Source organism: Pterocles gutturalis, unplaced genomic scaffold (genome assembly GCF_000699245.1).
Source record: "Pterocles gutturalis isolate BGI_N339 unplaced genomic scaffold, ASM69924v1 scaffold9086, whole genome shotgun sequence".
Lineage (NCBI taxonomy): Eukaryota > Metazoa > Chordata > Aves > Pterocliformes > Pteroclidae > Pterocles > Pterocles gutturalis.
In genome coordinates this window covers 24,599-25,080 of record NW_010103078.1, presented here as the reverse complement: position 1 = coordinate 25,080, position 482 = coordinate 24,599, and the positions used below count along the sequence as shown (strand labels likewise).

The window sequence follows — 482 nt, the reverse complement described above, 5'->3', positions numbered from 1 at the left end:
TAGGGAAATTATCCCACGGTGTTTTGAACCTGACTGCAATAACGCAGCTGGCAGGCGAGTGGAACAGGCCCCCACTCCTGCGGCGCAGCGGGAGCCCTGCGCAGGGTTCTGGCAGAGGTGGAGCACGGAGGCTCGCACCGGCCTCGTGCCTGCCTGGGCCACCATGAGCCGCAGCTGCTGCTCCACGACCTGTGCGATGGGTTGGACAAGCCCTCTGCCTTTAACCTCTACCTGACTCCAGCAGGTGCAACATCAGCAAGGCCAGTCCTGTCTTTCCTAGCTAGGCTGTGCTCCTGATCAGTGCTGAAAGGCTACTCAGGGGAAAGCCTTCAGCTCGTAAAAAATAATTAAATTGAGAGTTTCCTTGTAGGTCGAAAGCCACAGCTCAACATGAGCCTTCTGAAACCACCTGATTAAAGCTGAGGAAGGGTCCAGCACACCCCATCATCTGCAAATGGCTAGCTGCCAACCTCGGCTGCCCA

The 482-nt window shown here is 56.8% G+C and overlaps 1 protein-coding gene across 1 annotated transcript in view; it reads right to left on the bottom strand.

The window, feature by feature from the left end:
- TSPAN4 (tetraspanin 4) overlaps positions 1-482 on the bottom strand; it is a gene marked incomplete at its 5' end in the record, with an annotated part of 12,138 nt that overhangs the window by 4,106 nt on the left and 7,550 nt on the right. The window lies entirely within an intron of this gene.